This window comes from Salvelinus fontinalis, chromosome 16 (assembly GCF_029448725.1).
Source record: "Salvelinus fontinalis isolate EN_2023a chromosome 16, ASM2944872v1, whole genome shotgun sequence".
In the NCBI taxonomy this organism is placed as follows: Eukaryota; Metazoa; Chordata; class Actinopteri; order Salmoniformes; family Salmonidae; genus Salvelinus; species Salvelinus fontinalis.
Genome location: NC_074680.1, coordinates 28,112,563 through 28,133,655, shown reverse-complemented (window position 1 = coordinate 28,133,655; position 21,093 = coordinate 28,112,563).

Sequence of the window (21,093 nt, the reverse complement as noted above, 5' to 3'; positions counted from 1 at the left end):
CTAAACCACCTACAGACCTGAAGGCACAGCTTGATGACCTATTGAACAAACAGTATCCCATGAAGACATTAGCATAGTCAAGGCCCAGTTACCCAATATTTCCATGCCAATATGCATCCAGCACCTGTCTTTCCAGATCATGTTGCCAAAACAAAATGATTATTACATACCCATTCCTAAATCCTATGTTTTGCGATTAATAATATAAGTACATCCAGTAATGAACCAAATCAGTGTGAACTACATTGGCTTCAACAGGAAATCAATTAGTGATCCCTCCAGTGATTTCTGCAGGATAGGCCTGAATCCCTTCTTTCCACCTTTCATATCCAAACCTTTCTCCTACTCCTCCAAATGTGGAGGAGTTCCCCCCTCCCTCCTCACCCCCTTCTCCTCCCTCCATCAGTATTTGAGGTGCATTAGGCCTCCCATTAAAATGAACAGTGTTTTATGGTAATTATTTTTGAGAAACCTTGTTGATGGGGGAGATAATTATCTTTATTATTCAGGATCTATTATTCAGGCTGTGTGGAGCAGAGCGGCTCCTCCCCTCCGCTTAGGGCCCATTCCCTCCCACAAGTGGAAATAATTGTAATGTGGCAGATGTTTAATTACTGTTATTTTAAACAAAACCGATCATAATGAAGTGTGTATTATCCTTACATTACCCTCCATCATAATCATATTCTCCTTCATGCCCAATATAAAGACGATAGCGTCATTGTTTTTTCTTGTGTTAATGTAGTTCTTAAATGTTCATTAAGTATCTCTATATCGCCCCTTTTATTAACAGGATTCCCTCCACATAAAGGCACAGAAGCTGAGCACAAACATTGAACCCAAATACACCCCGTTTATAGAATACTACCTCTAGGAATAATTATATCTGAGAAGGCTACTCACTCAGATGAATGAAAATATTTCCATTTCCAAAGAAATGACCACCAAGCAGCTTACTTTAGACTGAAAAGTTTGTGTATGTCCAGTAAATTTAATTTATTTATCCGTTATTTTACCAGGTAAGTTGACTGAGACCACATTCTCATTTACAGCAACATCCTGGGGAATAGTTACAGGGGAGAGGAGGGGGGTGAATGAGCCAATTGTAAACTAGGGATTATTAGGTGATCGTGATGGTTTGAGAGACAGATTGGGAATTTAGCCAGGACACCAGGGTTAACACCCCTACTCTTATGATAAGTGCCATGGGATCTTTAATGACCTCAGAGAGTCAGGACACCCGTTTAACGTCCCATTCGAAAGACGGCACCCTACACAGGGCAGTGTCCCCAATCACTGCCCTGGGGCATTGGGATATTTTTTAGACCAGAGGAAAGAGGGCCTCCTACTGGCCCTTCGTCACCACTTCCAGCAGCATCTGGTCTCCCATCCAGGGACTGACCAGGACCAACCCTGCTTAGCTTCAGAAGCAAGCCAGCAGTGGGATGCAGGGTGGTATGCTGCTGTAAAGCATACTACCACAACTGGACTGGTATGGGACTGGTAATAGTACTAATCTCCACTGCATTGTATGGCACAGCGCAACGCCAGGGCAAGCTGGTGGATCAATGCGCTCTTTTGAAAAGACCTTCTAAAACGACACCAAAAGAAACGAGCCTGCGCCTGATATGATCTGGAATTCTCTTAATAACAAGGGTAGGCACAAGAGCACTGGTCCCAAAGGACCACATCTATTATTCATCTAAAGATCTCATGAATTAGCAATGAGAATCTAACCATATATGTTTTATATCAGAAACAAGAAAAGCAGTGTTATCACTAATATCTATTTTCCTTCGTGCGATTAGAATTTCAAAAGAAGCATCTGATGTTCTGATAAATTTGCAACGTGACTGTTTATTCAAACTGAAAGCAATATGGACAGAAAGACATACCACGGTCTATGGTGCAAAATATCTACATTTGAATCTTTTCACGGTTGATGCCTATAATTTCATGTCCTATTGTATAATGGTCTCATGTCCAATGTATCACGACTCTCAGAAGGAAAAAGCACTCTTGCAAAAGAGATCTCTCTCACACCCACACACACCACTCAAATAAATGGATGGTCTCAAACAGCAGCCAGTGTAATGCAATGGAATTTATTCAGACTGAATGCATTTTCTCTGGTACTGTACGTACAGTAAATAGATGGAGGGTTAGATAGAATACTCTTTATTCCCCCCATACATGCCTTCTCCATTTTCACTCTATTCCTGCCTTACTGTCCCATTTTTTTCTATACTGTAGCTGGCAAAATAGACTCCTTGTGAGGTCAAGGATTTGACCATATTGCAGAGGTTGTATTCTGACTCTAACCTTGTTGTCAGGTTACTTACTAAAGCTCTGAGTTGGAGTCTTTGTCAATATTTCTGCCAGGGTGAAAATATGGTAGCAAGCAAATTACAGTAACTTGAATTCACTGCTTTGGACATTGTCCATATTTCAGGCTAAAACATGTGGACTGTTGGCCATTAGACTACGAATAAGAGAAATAAGACTACTTAATTCGAGCAAGATACAATCATATTTTTCACCATTTCATACAACAGCAAAGGATTTGTTGTGATTCATTAATAAAAACTATTATGAATTGTTTGGACACAGCATAACAATTGTCTTGTTTTTCCAACTTAATGTAGTACAGTTAAGACGTCAGAGAGCAAAATAGTTTATAATCCTTTCTACCATCTTGCTCTTAATTAGCAGTGAAGGAACCCACATAGGTATCCATCTGCCTCCCTGCTCCTGAGGGCAGATGTCCCTCGCCCTATGCCCCATCACTGCCTTTCTAGGGTTCCCTCCTCTGACGCAGGTCCACTTTTAATTAAAACGTTGTACTAACCCTGAGCTGAGTGTGTTGCACACAATAGGGTACCATCCTCCTGTAGGGGAGCAGGCCTATCCCAGCACCCCCTATAGAGGATGTCAAGGGCCCGCTGGGATGGAGACGTGATAGGATCAGACGTAACGCAACTGTCTCCCTCTAGGGTGGAGCTAAGACTGGCCTGCTCCACCTGCCCATCCCTCACTGGCCAGCCAACTACACTACAGCAACAGAAGAGACTGGAGCAAATCAAGAAGCTTAACCCAAATGTTGGGCACGAGGGCACAAGCGCTCTTTCACAGGTGAGACTGTCGTAGAGGGCACTCAATAGGACTCACAGAGAGAAGCTGTCAAAGATAAATCCAATATGATGAATGTTTTTGGTAAAGCTTTTCAGCACAGAGGACAGACGACTGAGGCATCACTGCCATGTTGTACAAGTCAAATACCTTACAGCATAAGCAACCGCTATAGAAAGCACAGGCCCCTTAAAGATGGAATCTGCAATAGGGGAGAACCGCAACCTCTGGCCGCCACACCACTGTTATTGTTTTGTTGTCGAGCTGAGAAGCATTGCGTACTACATATTGGGAAAAGGGGGATACTTGGTCAGTTGTACAACTGAATGCCTTCAACTGAAATGTGTCTTCCGCATTTAACCCAACCCCTCGCGGGGGGCTGCCTTAAATCGACATCCACGTCTTTGGCGCCCGGGGAACACTGGGTTAACTGCCTTGCTCAGGGCAGAATATTGTGCTATTCTATCAAGTGTGTAATGACGTCTGAGGAGAAAACATTTTATTTTTGTTATCTTCGTTGTTGTAATATCGCAAACAGAAGTGGCTGTTTCACCATTAAGGATTCCAGCTTTAACTGAAGGGTGGCTAATCCATTCCCATTGAACGCAAACAGAGCTAGCCGATCAGAAGCTTCAGGTGGGGAATCTGTGAGTCATCCTAGAGCAGTGTTTCCCAACCCTGGTCCTCGAGTACCCCCAACAGTACACATTTTTATTGTAGCCCTGAACACCTGATTCAACTTTTCAACTAATCATCAAGCCCTCAATGAGTTGGATGCGGTGTGTTTGTCAAGGGCTACAACGAAACTGTGTACTGTTGAGGGTACTCAAGGACCAGGGTTGGGAGGACATGCAGCATGACATCATCAGCCAAACAGGTTTAAGGCACACCGACTGTACAGGAGAACACATTCAGCTGCAGTATAAAGCACTGTAATTACAGAAACCTCAGGAAAAAAACGATTATTCAGAATCAATTCAAGATTATTTGTTGCTTTATTCTGAAATATGATTTCTCCATTTTTGTAGTATTCTGCATAATTCAATTGTTCCTAAATAATGTAGCTAAAATGTAAATTCTTGAGGGAAGCCATCAGAATAGATGAGAACTATTCTGCAACATTTCGTGAGGCAGTTAACATATGCATGAAATGACTCGTATGCAAATAGATCGAGACAATGTGTGCATAGGTGCCAGGCTGACAATGTGCATGGTATCAGATTTGTGCCCAACTTTCTCTTTGGGGAACACAATTATGGAACGATTTACACCTCCTCGTCTCTGTGTTGGCCATTTATCTTAAGCAAAGTGTACTTAGGTTGAACTAAAGCACAGCAATGTTCTCTGTTTATGAACACGATCAAAATAGGGCTGAATTGTCTGAATCGCATGCCATATGCTCATCCACCATGCACACTCAGGTTACCTCTCCCTCAAAATGACTTTAAACTAAAGGGATTTAAGTCTTCTGGTTTGTTATTTTTAAATTCTGTTCGCACTAAGTCCATTTTTGAAAAGCATCAGATTGTGGCTAATTGATCTTGCCTGATGACAGGAAAGATGACAATTTCAGGAATGTCTCAAATGGAAAATATGTAATGTTTGATATTAAAATACCTGCATACAATAAACTGTACACTGTAACCATCTTGTTTGACATTAATGTTTTTAACTGAAGAGTGGGGGTAAAGCCTCACAAGTGTCTATGTCTACGAACAGCCCAGACGCTGCCTTAAACAATGCCTGATGAATATTCAAACATCTCCTGTACTGCCAGGGAGGGAATTTCTACCAGCCATCTTAAAGAGTGTGCTGCAGTTAATTATATCAGTCCCTAAAATGGAGATCAGACGCCCAGTATTGTCTGATGCCTTCCAGCTTTTAATTAACTAAATTACAGGACACTTCTCCCCCATTGACAACTGTTAGGGGATTCATTCTGTTTTCACACAGCATAAAAGTGCTCCAGGTGTGAAAGCTGGTCCTAATGAGGAAGCTTTGTAAACTGCAGAAAACAAAATCTCCTAAAATAAAAAATAAACTATGCTTTGTCAATACTATGCATATCACTTTTTTAATATAAGTTTATTCATGTTTCAAAATATAATTTACAATAATTTTGCAATGTGGACCCCAAAACGTGGACCCCCTTTTTTTTACTGTTCAAGTACTCGCATGAATTTTTCTGAGTACTCAAAAAAAGAAATTAAGCTATTTTTAGAACAAGGGCGCAATGGAAATCCACGTTTTGGGGTCCACATAGTGAAATGATTGTAAATTATATTTTGAAACATATATATACACATAGCGAAATGATTGTAAATTATATTTTGAAACATATATATACACATAGCGAAATGATTATAAATTATATTTTGAAACATATATATGCACATAGCGAAATTATTGTAAATTATATTTTGAAACATATATATATATACACACGTTTATTTTTTATTTTATTCAGTCAATCCAAAAAACAAGTGCCATTTAAGATGAATTTATTGAAACCGTAATATCAAATGGTTATATTATATTGTGGAAAATAATCTTTAAAAGGGTAGTAACCTCAGCACTGGCGCTTGCTTGTAGAAGCCTATAGCTGTGCAATGGCATAGCTTTGTTTTGTTCATTTAGCAGACAAGACCATCTTAATTACCAAGCCCTTATCACAGTCAAGACACCCATTTTATTGTAAAAATGTATAAATAATAATAATAATAATAATATAACAGAATAAAATACAACAGAATAGTGCGAAGTGATTTGCATCTCGTGTCTTGGACATTTCTTCTCAAAGAGTGATCATTTGAAAACAGGGCTAAATTTGTCAAGTTGAAAGACATTTTTAAGGTGATAAATCAACATCTGTCTTCTTTTCGATAAACAGACATTGGATTTATACTGAACAAAAATATAAAAGCAACATGTAAAGTGTTGGTCCCATTTTTCATGAGCTGAAATAAAATGCTCCATTCACACAAAAAGCTTATTTCTCTCAAAGTTTGTCTACAAATTAGTTTACATCCCTGTTAGTTAGCATTTCTCCTTTGCCAAGATAATCCATCCCCCTGACAGGTGTGGCATATCAAGAAGCTGATTAAACAGCATGATCATTACACAGGTGCACATTGTGCTGTTGACAATAAAAGGCCACTAAAATGTGCCATTTGTCACACAACACAATACCACAGATGTTTAAAGTTCTGAGGGAGCGTGCAATTGGCATGCTGACTGCAGGAATGTCCACCAGAGCTATTGCCAGAGAATTTAATGTTAATTTCTCTTCCATAAGCCGCCTCCAATGTTGTTTCAGAGAATTTGTCAGTACGTCCAAACCAGCCTCACAACCGCAGACCACGTGTAACCGTGCCAGCCCACGACCTCCACATTCAGCTTCTTCACCTGCGGGATCGTCTGAGACCAGACACTCGGACAGTTGATGAAACTGTAGGTTTGCACAACCGAAGATTTTCTGCACAACCTGTCAGAAACCGTCTCAGGCACGCTCATATGCGTGCTCATCGTCCTCACCAGGGCTTTAGCCTGACAGCAGTTCACCCATTGAGCATGTTTGGGATGCTCTGGATCGATATGTATGACATCGTGTTCCAGTTCCCGCCAAATATCCAGGAATTTCACACAGCCATTGAAGAGTGGGAAAACATTCCACAGGCCACAATCAACAGCCTGATTAACTCTATGTGAAGGAGATGTGTCGTGCTGCATGAGGCAAATGATGGTCACACCAGATACTGACTGGTTTTCTGATCCACACCCCTACCTTATTCTTTTTAAGGTATCTGTGACCAACAGAAGCATATGTGTATTCCCAGTCATGTGATGTTTATAGATTTGGCCCTAACTTAATTTAAATTGACTGATTTCCTTATATGAACCGTAACTCAGTAAAATATTTGAAATTGTGGCATGTTGCGTTCATATTTTGTTCAGTGTACAGTAGTTAATTACGTCTATCCCCTGGAATTTTCTAAATGGATTAACAATCCTCCATTGAACACTGCATGGGGATGAGTTATGGACAGGACATCTGTCTGGTGAGTAGGCCTAGGCTTAACGATTCTGATGAAAATACGCTCCGTTTTTGCATATCTTCAGTGTGTAACCTGCCTATGTTTTGGGGGGTAATAGCCTAGGACAGGTATTCCCAAACTGCAGAATTCCCACAGGGGTAACCGCAAGGAGTACACCAAGTAAAAATGTGATCCACATTTTTTTTTTTATGTTACAAAATCTTCACATTTTCAAAAACATTTGCATTTATATTTTCCATTGGGGCTATACATTTGGGTTATGATTTTTCTTGCCTGAGTAGCCTCATTTCACTGCCATAAATAAAGATTCCAAGAACACAGGATGAGATGTTACTATCCTTTGTGCAAGCACTTCCAAGAGTTCATGAACAGTGAGACTGGTGAAATTTGGGGAGCGTATCGTCAGTAGTGTACCTTTGGTTCCTAGGGTGTTTCGGCCTTTCACACTATACACCCTCCCCAAAGGCGGCCAGCGACAGGGTGATCAATCCTACGCTTGCTTCCCATTCCCAATTAGTCATAGGAGTTGCCTTGTTGTTGATAGCCAACATCCCATGGGACTATGCATGGCAGGGGCGTCTTCCTCCCTGAGTCAAGCATTGTTGACCGCATACCTCCTGGCCCTCTCACTTCGGGGCCCAGCTGGGGTCTTTCCTCTTCATCCAGAGCCATTGACTGCTGCCTTCTGCCGCCTCTGATACAGCTTTGATTGCCGAACGCTGGCTCTGGCCCTTAATTCCCAGGTCTCTAAGCAGTCTGGTTGTAGATGTTGCCACAAAACCTCTGCAGCCCACCTCCACTGGTCGGACTTCTGTGTTCCAGCCATGATGCCGTGCTTCGGCAGCTAGATCGGCATAGCGCAGATGTTTCCGCTCATAAGCCTCATCTACTGAGTCCTCCCAGGGTACTGTGAGCTCAATGATGAAGACCTTCTTGAGCGAATGGGACCAGAGCACCATGTCAGGTCTTAGGGTGGTGGTTGCGATCTCCGGAGGAAACACAAGTTGCCGGCCAATGTCAGCTAGCATTTTCCAGTCGCGGGCCAAGCGGAGCTGGTCTCGCTCTAATGGTGTAGAGCCGCTCTTCGGTGGTTTAGCCCCTTCGCGGACAAAGGTCGTCCGTAAGGGTTGTGATGCTGCTGGGGGTGGTAGGGAGTTGGTGGCAGCTCGCTTGTCCTCCAGGGCGGACGCAAGGTTTTTAAGGACTTGGTTGTGACGCCAAGTGTAGCGTCCTTGGGTGAGGCTTGTTTTACACCCTGTGAGAATGTGCCTGAGGTTGGCTGGCATGGAACAGAGGGCACAGTCCGGATCTTCACCATACCATTGGTGAAGATTAACTGGTGTTGGAAGGACGTCATATGTTGCTCTGATGGAAAAGCTCAACCGCCTCACTTCCATGGCCCACAGATCCTTCCAGCTGATCTTCCTCTTCTCCACTGTCCCATCGAGTCCACTGTCCCTGTTTGGCAAGAGAGACTGCCTTGGCCCACCTTGCAGCCTCCTCCTGATGGCGTACTTCCTGCACTACCATCTTCCGCCGCTCTGGTGCAGTGGCCTTACTCCAAGCAGCACGGCTACTTAGCCCAAGGCCTCCTCTCCCTTGCTGAACATGACCCACAATGTCAGCATGCCTGAGGGCTGCTGTTGCCTCCTGGACTGCTTTTCCTGGCCTCCATTTGCGCCCAGTTGCCAAGGTCGGCGCGTTGTTGCTCACCACTGGGTCTCGAGATTCATTCAGTGTCATCTGGAGCCTGGTTTTTGCACACTTGAATTCCTCTGTTAGACTGGTGAGGGGCAGCTTGAGGACACCATCTCCATAGAGGCCTATGGTGGTAAGGCATCGTGGAACTCCGAGCCACTTCTTTAAGTAGCCTGTGATTCCTCTTTCCATCTTCTCCACTGTTGAGATTGGAACCTCATACACTGCTAGGGGCCACAACACCCGGGGTAGGAGACCAAACTGCAGACACCAGGCCTTTAACCTGTTGGGGATGGGGGCGCTGTTTAGACTATTTATGCTAATCGGGTAATTTTTGAAACGGCTTCCCACAAAATCCTTGATCGTACAATATGCATATTATTATTATTATTGGATAGAAAACAGTCTATAGTTTCTATAGGAGTTGAAATTTTGTCTCTAAGTGGAACAGAGCCCATTCTACAGCAATTTCCCTGACATGGAGTCAGATTTCAGAAATGTTGGCCACTGTTCTGAAGTCAGTTAAAAGGGCACTGTTATTGCTATGACTATACGGACACTTCTTACGTCTTCCCCTGGATGCCTTTACGTGATGACGATTCCAATGGGGTCGATTGCGCGTTCACAGGCCCTATAAATTAAAAAACCCTGTAGCTAGCAAGTCTTTCCTTGGTGCGTAACGCGCGTGCTGGACACCGACCCGCTCCTGTTCCAAGCGTTAGTTTAGCCTGTTATATTTCTCCGGTCATCTTTTCACTCGTTATAGGAGTTAAAAACATCATAAGGTAGTTAATTTAAAGCGTTTTATAGCAATTTATATCCGTTTAGTGCGATTTTGGGACATTTATTTTTGAAACGATGTGAATAGCTGGGCACGCTTTTCAGTTCATCCCGAACGCAGTTGGCATTTCCACATGGCAAGAGGACAGCTTTCCACCAAAAGACGATTACTCCCAAGAAAGGATCCTTTGCCCAAGATACTGATGGAAGAACAGCTCAAAGTAGGACATTTTTATTATGATAAATCGTGTTTCTGTCGAAACATTTTAGTGGCTTAGGACGCCATGTTTTTTGACGTAGCTTCGCTTGGCGCAAACTGTATTGAAAAGTAAGGTTAAATTAAAAAATGTAATTCCGCAATTGTATTAAGAATTAAATTGTCTATCAATCCTTGTCCACCCTATATTTTTTAGTCACGTTTATGAGTATTTATTTATAAGAGTAGATCACTGTCTAAGTGGCGCAAGGACATTTTCTGACCAGCTGAGCTACATTTCACATTGTCTAACCATGATTTTGGTGGCTAAATATAAACATTTTCGATCAAACTCTATATGGATTGTGTAATATGATGTTACAGGAGTGTCATCGGAAGAATTCTGAGAAGGTTAGTGAAAAAATTAATATCTTTTGGCGATGTTGACTTTTATCGCTCACTTTGGCTAGAATCAATGCTGGGCTGCTATGTGCTATGTACTATGCTAATATAACGATTTATTGTGTTTTCGCTATAAGACACTTAGAAAATCTGAAATATTGTCTGTATTCACAGGATCTGTGTCTTTCGATTCGTGTATGCTGTGTATTTTTACGAAATGTTTGATGATTAGTAAGTAGGTAAACACGTTGCTCTAAGTAGTTTTTCTATTCCATTTGTGACGGTGGGTGCAATTGTAAACTATGCCATCTACCTGAAATATGCACTTTTTTCTAACAAAACCTATCCCATACCATAAATATGTTATCAGACTGTCATCTAATGAGTTTTTTTGTTGGTTAGGGGCTATAAATATCTTAGTTTAGCCGAATTGGTGATGGCTACTGGTGTTGGTGGACAAATAAAAGATGGTGGATTATGCTAATGTGTTTTTAGGTAATAGATGTCCATCTTTACATATTGTGTCTTCCCTGTAAAACATTTTAAAAATCGGACATGTTGACTGGATTCACAACATCTGTGTCTTTCATTAGCTGTATTGGACTTTAATGTGTGAAAGTTAAATATTTTAAAAAAATATATTTTTTGAATTTCGCGGCACTGGTTTTTCAGTGGGGGGGGGGGGGGGGGGGGTGCCGCTAGCGGCACGCTGATCCTAGACAGGTTAACTTTCCAGGTAGCTGGGTGTTGTCGATGGACTGTAGGCTACTACTGATGTCTTTGCGCAGCTGTTGCACCCGGTCTTTGTCCTTCAGGCTTGCATCATACCACCTTCCAAGGCTTTTTACCGGCTGCTCAGACACTGTTGGGATTTGGTCATCTCCGATGAAGAATTTCAGGTCAGAGAGTACTCCCTTCACAATCGAGATGCTGCGTGACTTGGATGGTTTAATCTTCATACGGGCTCAGCTAATGTTCTCCTCGAGTTTTCTGAGCAGTCTCCTGGTGCATGGGACAGTGGTGGTCAATGTTGTAATGTCGTCCATGTAGGCTCTGAGTGGAGGGAGGCGGAAACCAGAGTCGACTCGCTGTCCACCAGCAACCCATTTTGAGGATCTGATGATAACCTCCATTGCCATTATGAATGCCAACGGAGAAATGCTACATCCCGCCATTATACCTACATTCAGGCACTGCCATGAGGTGGTGAACTCTGAGGTGGTGAAGCAGAACTGGAGATCCTTGAAGTACGACTTCACCAGCGTTGTGATGGTGTCCGGTATGTGGAAAAATCTGAAGGCAGACCACAGGAGTTCATGGGGCACAGAGCCAAATGCATTGGCGAGGTCGAGGAAGACTACGTGGAGGTCCCTTTTCTCCACCTTGGCCATTTGGATCTGGTGCCAGATCATGCTGGAGTGTTCCAAGCAGCCAGAGAACCCTGATATGCCTGCCTTCTGTACAGATGTATCGACGTACGCATTCCTTTGCAGGTACTCGGACATCCTCTGGGCAATGACCCTAAAGAAGATTTTACCCTCGACATTCAGTAAGGAGATTGGGCGGAATTGGCTGATGTTCACTGCATCCTTCTCCTTAGGGATCAGGACCCCACCTGCCCTACGCCACACTTTGGGTATTATCTTCTTCTGCCAAGCTGTTCTCATAAGCCTCCAGAGGACCCTCAGGACGTCTGGTGCGTTCTTATACACTTTGTACGAGACTCCATTTGGCCCCGGGGCTGATGCTGTTCTTGCCCGTCGAACTGTGTTTTCCACTTCTTTCCATGTCGGAGGGCTGGTCTCAATATGATGTTCCGGGGGTTCAATGGGTGGGATATCTGATGGGATGGCCAGATGTTCATGTCGCTTTGAGTCAAAGTTTGTTGTTATCAGGTGCTCCTCTAGGTCTTTCTTTGTTGTTTTTAGAGCTCCACTTTTTTCCTTCGTGAAGAGACTTTTAAGGAACTTGAAGGGATCTTTATAGAATCGAGTTCTAGTTTGTTCTTTCTTCCTTCTGCGTTTCCGTAGGTTCTCTGCTCTACGGAGGGATGCCAACCGGGTTTTAATGTCAGCCTGAAGTGCCTCTATGCCCTCCTTTTCCACTTCCGAGGCCTTCTTCCACTGTTTCTTAAGCTGTCTCCTTTCTTGAACGAGGCGCTTGATTTCTTGTTGCCTCCTGGAAACTGGTGGGGTTGGAACCTTTCTCCCGCCTTTTGCCTCTTGCACTCCAAAGCTTTCTGCCCCGTACTCATAGATGATGTCCCCCATCCTCTCCAACTTCTTCTCCACTGTGCCTCGAAGTTTCTCGAGGGTCAAGGTAAGGTCAGTATTCACTGCTTCCCACAACTTCTTGTCACTGGCGCCAGGCCACTTCACATACGGTCTGTGCCCTGGTAGTCTCCTCTCGACTGCAGGTCTGGGAGGCTGGGTGAGTTCCACTGCTGTTGTTGGTTCCACCTCAGTTGTTACTTCGGTGCTTGAGTTTACGTCCTCCATGACAGTGGTACTGATGCACTGCAAACTATGGTTTGCGTCCAGTTGCTGTGCTTCATTCGACTGATTTGATCGCTTTCGCAGAAAGTGATCAATGCGAGGCCTCTGTCTCTCTTTACCCAAACACCCCTTCTTCCCCTGGTGGATCCTCAACCCATGGTGTGATGTAACTTTCCTCCAACCACAGACACATACCTGCATCTGTTTGTGGCCCGCTGTTGCAGCGGAACTTGTGACAGTTGCTGTGGTGTTCTCTTGTGCTGTGCTCTCATTACTCGTAGTCGTTTCCGGTCCAGTCGTTACCATGTTGTCAGCCAATGAGTCATCTTCCGCCCCCGCTCTCGCAGACTCTAGGGCTATTCTCGTATGTTGACTTTCTGTAGCTAAAAGCGGGTGTTTCCAACATACTGCGAAGTATGGGAAACTACAGAAATGGGAAGCTACCCCATGACTGTCCCAGTGGGGTCTATTCCCTCCTGTCAGCCGTCTCTCCGTGCCGCCACAAGGACTTTCCCCTGTTGTCAGCTGATCTTTCTCAGCAGTCACTGGACTAGTCCAGATATTCAGATTCCAAGAACACAGGATGAGATGTTACTATCCTTTGTGCAAGCACTTCCAAGAGTTCATGAACAGTGAGACTGGTGAAATTTGGGGAGCGCATCGTCAGTAGTGTACCTTTGGTTCCTAGGGTGTTTCGGCCTTTCACACTATACACCCTCCCCAAAGGCGGCCAGCGACAGGGTGATCAATCCTACGCTTGCGTCCCATTCCCAATTAGTCATAGGAGTTGCCTTGTTGTTGATAGCGAACATCCCATGGGACTAAATAAAATAAAAAAATAAAATGAAATGAAACCATCTAGTGTTCAGTGAACTAACAGCACAATGTCAAATACAGTCAAATAATTAACATCCAATCACATTGACCGTTACTCTCTCGCAGGAAATCTTCACTCTTGCGCAGACATTTAGAAACGAAACATGACAATTTTAAAAATAATCACGGGAGTTTTTTGAGCGAGAATAAACACAACTTTTGAGTAGTAAGACATGTATAAAAGCAACAGATACCATTAATAAGCCAGCAGCATATCACCCTGCATCCCACTGCTGGCTTGCTTCTGAACCTAAGCAGGGTTGGTCCTGGTCAGTCCCTGGATGGGAGAACAGATGCTGCTGGAAGTGGTGTTGGATGTCCAGTAGGAGGCACTCTTTCCTCTGGTCTAAAAAATATCCCAATGCCCCAGGGCAGTGATTGGGGACACTGCCCTGTGTAGGGTGCTGTCTTTCGGATGAGACATTAAACGGGTGTCCTGACTCTCTGAGGTCATTAAAGATCCCATGGCACTTATCGTAAGAGTAGGGGTGTTAACCCTACGGTCACCTAATCACCCCCAGTTTACAATTGGCTCATTCATCCCCCTCCTCTCCCCTGTAACTATTCCCCAGGTTGTTGCTGTAAATGAAAATGTGTTCTCAGTCAACTTACCTGGTAAATTAAGAAGGGGCTAGAAGTGTCTTACATGGTGAGTGGCTAGGACAGGCAAGCCCCATACTATTGTGGAGGACTTCATTCTTCCTGCTTATTCAAGCCAGTGAATTCAATGCCTTACAGCTGGATGAGTCAGATGTGGCGGGCCTGGCACAACTCCTGGTATACTGTATGTCTGTTATGTTTATGGGGGGTCAATTAAGGAAGACATCCTCTTCTGGAAACCAGGACAACATGAGAGGATATTTTTAAAGTACTGGACAGCTTTGTGACATCAAATGGACTTTGGTGGTCAAGATGTGTTGGTATCTGTACTGATGGTGCAAAAGACATGACAGGGAGACAAAGTGGAGTGGTAACGCACATGCAAGCAGTTGCTCCCGACGCCACTTGGGTACACAGCAGCATCCACCGAGAGGCTCTTGCTGCCAAGGGAAAGCCTGACAGCTTGAAAGACGTTTTGGAAACTACAGTGAAAATGTTAACTTTGTTAAAGCAAGGCCCCTGAACTCGTGTATTTTCTACATTATGCAATGATATGGGCAGTGACCATGTAACGCTTTTACAACATACAGAAGTGCGCTGGTTATCAAGGGGCAAAGTATTGAAACGTTTTTTCTTAATTGAGAGATGAACTTAAAGTTTTTTCTTTATTGACCATAATTTTCACTTGACTGACCGCTTGCATGATGACGAGTTTCTCACACGACTGGCCTATCTGGGTGATGTTTTTTCTCGCCTGAATGATCTGAATCTAGGATTACAGAGACTATCCGCAACTATATTAAATGTGCGGGACAAAATTGAGGCTATGATTAAGAAGTTAGAGCTCTTCTCTGTCTGCATTTAACAAGGACAACACACAGGTCTTACGGATAATGTCAAATGTGATATAGCGAAGCACCTGAGTGAGCTGGGTACGCAATTACGCAGGTACTTTCCCGAAACGGTTCTGTGAAAATTGAAGCCACTGCCAGATTTCAAGATAGTGCTGCGCTCAGAGTTTCTTGCCTTGGCAAATCGCACTGTTAAGACACTGATGCCCTTTACAACCACGTACCTATGTGAGAGTGGATTCTCGGCCCTCACTAGCATGAAAACGAAATACAGGTACAGACTGTGTGGAAAATGATTTAAGACTGAGACTCTCTCCAATACAACCCAACATTGCAGGGTTATTTGCATCCTTTCAAGCACACCCTTCTCATTAACCTGTGGTGAGTTATTCACAATTTTTGATGAACAAATAAGGTTTTATATGTAAGATCGCTAAATAAAGAGCAACATTATTGATTATTATTATATTGTGTGCCCTGGTCCTATAAGAGCTCTTTGTCACTTCCCACGATCCAGGTTGTGACAAAAACTCACACTCATTCTTATGTTAAATACATTTATCGTAGTGTGTCTGTGGCAGGCTTACAATGATGGCAAAAAAACAAAATTTTAGAGTGCAGTGACCCTGGAGTTAGAGGGGGTACACAGCTGGAGGTTGAATGTTTGAAGGGGTACGGGACAATAAAACGTTTGGGAATCACTGGCCTAGGCTAACCAATTCTAAATGCTACTTTCAGTTCGCAAAGTAGGGTCGTCACTAAACATTAGTTACCACAGCCACAATCGTAAACCCTGCCTGTTTCTACAATTTCACTTCTTCAAACGGCAAGGAATGTAGCTTGTGTATTTTTTATAGGCATTTATTTCTGTAGGCGCACTCAGCACGTGTGTGTAGAAGGAGCAGTCAGAACATAATTGAGTGAGTGAGACACGGAGGGGAAAGTGATTTAGGGAGCAGAACTGTGTGATGCTTGGCTTGGTTTATTTTGTGTTGTGGGACACAACACAAAATAAACCAAGCCAAGCATCACACAGTTCTGCTCCCTAATTATTGGCTTGGTTGCAAATGCACATGTACAAATGGAACACTAAAGTCAATGCAAATGAACTTGGTCTTCAAACTTTTAACCAAATCGTTTTACAGTATTAGCTAAAATATTGATCTCTGGTTAAAGATTGAGTTTTGACGTCAGTTCAAGTACTCGATTACTCATGCCCATACCTACAAGCACAGAGGACATTTGTAGAGGTCACAGTGCTGGTTTGCAATTATTGGCTTGGTTGTTCTAGTGGGGAGCCATGTCAGTGACCACCACCATCCTACCTGTGAGTCATGGAACACAGCGGACCACCTGACCTCCCCACAGGGCCAACAGTAACCCACTGATATACTCATCCTATGATTGGAGCCAGTGGGGAGAAAACCCCCATTTTAGCCCTGCACCTAAACAACACAGGTACAGCTATTTCACAGACACAGGCGGAGATAGGAATTTGACCTGTTCCATCTGCAGCCCTTTACCAAAACAGATAATTTGGACAGAGTGAAATTGCCTGGTTAAATTGAGTAGGATGGCTGAAAATGTGTGCTGTGTGGCAGAGAGAGTATAGTGGTAGCTAGTGTCTTATGTGATCAGCCAACACTCCCTCAGTCTCTGGAGATTACTGGAGTGGATCTAATCCCCCAGCTCACCTTCAGGCTCCTTCAGAAGTGGAACAAACATTCTCCCCTTCTCGCCAGTAATAACCTGAACTAAACCTCCAGCCAAGCCTATTTGATGGAAAACAGGATTAGATTCAAACTGCCCACATAGTCAATCTAATAAGGCTCATCAGCAATGAGTGGAGAGACAGAGCAAGGATGACGAGTAGTCATTTTACTTCAACATAATTACACCAAAAAACACAGACCTAAGAAAATCAAAGTCATTTGCAATTAGGCTTACGTCTACATACTCTTACAAAATAATGGAACTGGTGCCGGGTGCAGGGCTAGTGGTAGAGTGTCGCAGCGGACCACACATTGCCCCTAGAGGAAGGGTTCCAACTCTGACTGTGGTCCTTCTACATACTCTTACAAAATATTGGAACTGGTGCCGGGTGCAGGGCTAGTGGTAGAGTGTAGCAGCGGACCACACATTGTGTCACGGTTCTCTAAAGTAGAACCCAGAAGCAGACCAGGACAAGGAGAGTAAGACGAAGGTGAGTATTTATTTACAAGTTTAAATGTAGTGATAGAAAAATCCAAGTGGCGGAGCGGGCAGCGGAGGTGAGTTGATGGGGTTGAATAGGCAGATCCAAGGAAGTAACTGAAGTCACCGACGACCAGGTAGGGATGGGATGAGTGTTCTGGGTGAATGATGTTCATGACTAACGATCCGGCAGGGAATGGATGTCAGGTCAGCGCTTATGAAGTGGAGGGGTGATGATCAGGACCAGGTGTACAGATAGCTGATGGGATACAGGTGCAGGTACTCAGAGATCTTCCAACTAGCTACGTCGCCCGGCAACCAGACAGGGTGCGTTCCAGGACACCGGAAAAAACACTCCAGGACAGAACACAGGCAAAAACAGACTCAGGAAGCGGGATTCGTGACACATTGCCCCTAGAGGCAGGGTTCCAACTCTGACTGTGGTCCTTCTACATACTCTTACAAAATAATGGAACTGGTGCCGGGTGCAGGGCTAGTGGTAGAGTGTCGCAGCGGACCACACATTGCCCCTAGAGGCAGGGTTCCAACTCTGACTGTGGTCCTTCTCCATCTCAATCACTTCTTCACTGTATCTATCACTACAAAATACATACAAATCTTTAAAAAATAAAAAACAATGGAATTGCTCAACCTTCCCCTGATGCAATATGAGCTGTGGCATACCAGCTAAGCAAAACACTCAGAGGATTCATGTTTCAAGTAAGAACCCTTGCCCTGTAACAACTCTTCACTATTCTAGGAGGGCTTTCTAAATGCCCTCATAAGGAGGGCTGCGCCTGAGGCTTGCTTAAAGGAGGCTCAGACCTGGAGCTTTTTGAAGAAACCTGCTCTGTGACTGTCAAATTGAAAAGAGTGGTCTACAAAACCAACAGATATTTTTTTTAAGAGTGCACTACTTTAAAAAAGTACCATTCAGACTGTCAAAGTCTCAGTGAATGATATCTATGAGCAAGGCTGTTACAGTTAATTTAGTTCATTTCAGTATTTCCTTTATCCCATGGCTTGCCCCAAGCAATATTTCAGGCTTTAGACTCAATTACTGACACATGACTCTAGTACACACAGTATACTGCTGGAGAAATCAACATGATAGACATGTACTGTAAGGTAAGGAGAGAGGAGTTGTGCTCCACTCTGTCCAGCACCCCATTACACGTGTGGGAACAGGATATGATATGGGCTCTTTCTATATCCCTCTCAATTTCTTTGGAGAGGCAGACCGCAGAGCTGACAGTCTGAGGCAGTTAATGTCATGCCAGTCTCTTGCCCTCTTCTCATCATCCTCTCGCTCTCTCTGGACCCACAGGACACAGCCTGTAACACATGCTCCTGTGAGTTAGACGGTGAACACTCACACAGTAAGAGAGCCTTCAGACAGTGCTGACATATTCCAGGCACCGTTTCAACAGATTGGCTTTTTATTGGTACTGTTTGTGGTAAAGAACCTCGCTCAAGGGTACAGCAGCTGTCCCACCACAAATTAGATAGAACCCCCTACCTCCATCCCCTTTGCCCCTCTCCTCTCCTTTAGAAAGCAGTTGAGTTCTGTGCACCAGACCATACTGCCTTTTGTCATATTATACCATATAATTATTCCTGGGCACATAGAATAACTACACATCACCCATTCAGATGCCACAGATTGGATGTCCTGCTTTATATACTGATAGAACGAGAAACTACATTTACCTACCCACCAAATCTCTCAAGTTTTGCATTAACAAATACATATCGTTTTTTACACCCGGCTCAGCTCCGGTCCTGAGCTGGCACTGTGTAAAATCTAATTTCTGTGGCAACTTCAGCCGCACAGACCAGTCCAAGCCTCCATCACTCACTCTGGGCTCAATAACCTTGGACTAATTTTCCTGTCGCTGACGTAACGCCTTACAATATTACATTGCGGTAGAGGCTGTGTTGATGTTGATGTCTCCACTACTTTACTGTCCTGCCGGTCTCTCCCTGTTATTTATCTGGCCCACTGTGACCTACGCAATGACACATGAGCATCGCCCAATCGTCCATTCATCTCCTTGTTAAATATTGTGCCAAAGAGATCAGGTTGTGATCAGAGGGCCGCGGTAAAGTATGCTGTGTGATGAAAACTCTGTCAGCTGAGTTACGAGCAGCCAGGAGTTAATCTGAAGTTCTGTTACAGAGCATCCTCCACCTCCTAGCTCTCACAAGCTGTAAAGATAGATTTACATGCAAGACTTAACTATGGTTAGTTGTAAATGACTATTGTAGCTGGAAACTGCAGATTTTTTATCAAATATCTACATATTATCAGCAACCATCACACCTGTGTTCCAATGGCACGTTGTGTTAGCTAATCGAAGTTTATAATTTTAAAATGCTAATTGATCATTAGAAAACCCTTTTGCAATTATGTTAGCACAACTGAAAACTGGTGTTTTGATTTAAAGAAGAAATAAAACTTGCCTTCTCTAGTTGAGTATCTGGAGCATCAGCATTTGTGCGTTCGATTACAGGCTCAAAATAACCATAAACAAAGAACTTTCTTCTGAAACTCAGTCTATTCTTGTTCTGAGAGGTGAAGGCTATTCCATGCGAGAAATTGCCAATAAACTGAAGATCTTGTACAACGCTGTGTACTACTCCCTTCACAGAACAGAGCAAACTGGCTCTAACTAGAATAGAAAGAGGAACGGGAGGCCCCGGTGCACAACTGACCAAGAGGACAAGTACATTAGTGTGTCTGAGAAACAGACACCTCACAAGTCCTCAACTGGCAGCTTCATTAAATAGTACCCGCAAAACACCAGTCTCAACGTCAACAGTGAAGAGGCGACTCCGCGATGCTGGCCTTCTAGACAGAGTCCAGTGTGTGTTCTCCCCCCCCCCATCTTAAAATGTTATTTTTATTGGCCAGTCTGAGATACAGCTTTTTCTTTGCAACTCTGCCTAGAAGGCCAGCATCCCGGAGTCGCCTCTTCACTGTTGACGTTGAGACTGGTGTTTGCGGGTACTACTTAATGAAGCTACCAGCTAATTTACAACATTAACAATGTATTTCTGATCAATTTGATGTTATTTTAACGGACAAAAAACAAGGAAATTTCTAAGTGACCCCAAACTTTTGACCGGTACTGTGTATATATATATATATATTTTTTTTTCATTAGTCCACTAATGTGCACTAAATTTTCACTAAATTTTCCATGGGAAGTTAAGCCTGGGAATTTTGCTTAAATTCATCAAAAAAGCTAGCCTAGAACAGTGAATATTTTTTTGTGGGATACACATAAGGCAATTCTAAGTCTTGTGGCATATTTTGGTTAAACAATCCCCAATTTAATGGAATTGCAACCCTCTGCATGCACAGTGTATTCTTCCATTACATGTGCAGTGCACTCTTCCATCACATGTACAGCTGATTCTCAAGATCTTGCACACTAATGAGATGCTATTAAGCCCACACTACTACTTTCTGGTAAGTTTTGATTACAATACTGGGTGGGGTGAATATATTTTATATGACATACAGTGGGGAGAACAAGTATTTGATACACTGCCGATTTTGCAGGTTTTCCTACTTACAAAGCATGTAGAGGTCTGAAATTTTTATCATAGGTACACTTCAACTGTGAGAGACGGAATCAAAAACAAAAATCCAGAAAATCACATTGTATGATTTTTAAGTAATTAATTAGCTTTTTATTGCATGACATAAGTATTTGAAAACCTACCAACCAGTAAGAATTCCGGCTCTCACAGACCTGTTAGTTTTTCTTAAAGAAGCCCTCCTGTTCTCCACTCATTACTTGTATTAACTG